At 47.3% G+C, this 1,555-nt stretch overlaps 1 non-coding gene across 1 annotated transcript; it reads left to right on the forward strand.

The window, feature by feature from the left end:
* The first annotated feature begins 700 nt into the window (after nt 1-700).
* TRNAS-GCU (transfer RNA serine (anticodon GCU)) lies at nt 701-782 on the forward strand. Its single transcript has one exon. It is a non-coding gene; the product is annotated as a tRNA-Ser (tRNA).
* Nucleotides 783-1,555: the final 773 nt, after the last annotated feature.

A 1,555-nucleotide genomic window follows, 5' to 3' on the forward strand; every position in this document is an offset into this window, starting at 1 on the left:
GGTTCAGTGGTCCCCAAAATGTGGGGCATGACTCCTAGGGGAACAAAGAGGAAGATTCATAGGGGCACCTCAGGGGCTGAGCCAGCCCCCATGGAGGGAGCACCAGTCAGCCTGACTCTGTCCCAGCTCTTTTCCAACCACACTCTCAGCCTGGGCCCCTGACTGCCAGCTCGGCCTTGACCCCCTTACCCCTGTCTGCACCCCTTTCTTCAGCAAGCAACACCCCACTCCCAGCCCCAGTTTTCAACTGTGGCTCCGAGGGCCCACAGCCATGGATAAGAGGGCACAGTGTGAAATGTTTGAGGACCCCTGCTTTAGGGTGATGTTCTGAATCACTTCTATGCAGTCCAATAAAAGCTATTCCTCACCCATCAGGACCGACTAAGTATGTTCTGCTGCCCTTCACTCATGCAGGAAGGATAATAACATTTCATACCACTCAGTGCTAAAGTGATTTGTAACCCGCCACCAGCTAAAACTGGTCATTTTGGGGAAGCGGTCCCATGATGCTGCATACCTAGGCAGAGTAGGTGTGTCTATGCAAACACGGTCTGTTCCTGAAGCCTTTCCCACAGCTGGTCACTAGGTGTGAGGGGGGAGCTCATTCAGCCCCTGCTTCCGCTTAGTATTTAAAAACACCTTAGTGTCCCTGTCTCTGCTGGCCTTAGATTTCTCATCCTGTCCATTTCCTGACACCTCAGATAAGGTGGCTGAGTGGTTAAGGTGATGGACTGCTAATCCATTGTCCTCTGCACACATGGGTTCAAATCTCATTCTCATCGGATGCCATTTAGTCTTCACTTCCCCTTTCTAAACAACCATCTCCCCCTTTGGTACAATGACAGATCAAACAATGCTGCTTCCTGCAAACAAAAGCCTGCTCAGAAACCACCTTGCTTTAAATACAATGTCTAAATCTCAGATTTCTAAAAATAAAATTCTCAAGCCCTGTATGTCTTAGCTTTTATCTCAAAAGGTAACAGCCTCATAATCTCCCCCAAACAGCCTGAGACCTCCCCAAATTATTAAAATACCCCAGTTCTCAGCATGGCCATGACAGTGACCCACAGCTAGAGTATCTAGGCTAAGCTGTTCTGAAGGAGGCAACTCAAACATTTTCTCCCTGCTTCTCTTGGCAAGGTCTGACTGTGAAAACAAAATTCCCCAAACTGAAAATTTTCAGCTGAAAAACCAGTACTAGCTATTTGGGGACTTTGGTTTGAATGTATTATTATTATTATTATCTTCTGATTTATGAATCAGTTCTGTCATCCAGGTGTGTTTCCAGCTGTTGATTTGTGGGGGAGAGATGCCAAGTCATGATGTCTCTTCCCCTCTTTCATAGTTTCTTCCAACTTTCTAGAAAGCTCCTTTGCTATGATGTGAGTCAAGCAGTGTCCATTGTTGCTGTATTATCTCGGTGAAGTCTGCATCGTACAAGGTTCCTGGGTTAGTCCTTGGGACTGTAGCCACCTTTAATGGGCCAGCAGTGAGTCTGGCTCCTCCATTTTTGCACCTGAAAGGCTGGTGGTGGGCATTTCCCAACCTCATAACA

Source organism: Gopherus flavomarginatus, chromosome 4 (assembly GCF_025201925.1).
Source record: "Gopherus flavomarginatus isolate rGopFla2 chromosome 4, rGopFla2.mat.asm, whole genome shotgun sequence".
NCBI classification, from domain to species: Eukaryota; Metazoa; Chordata; order Testudines; family Testudinidae; genus Gopherus; species Gopherus flavomarginatus.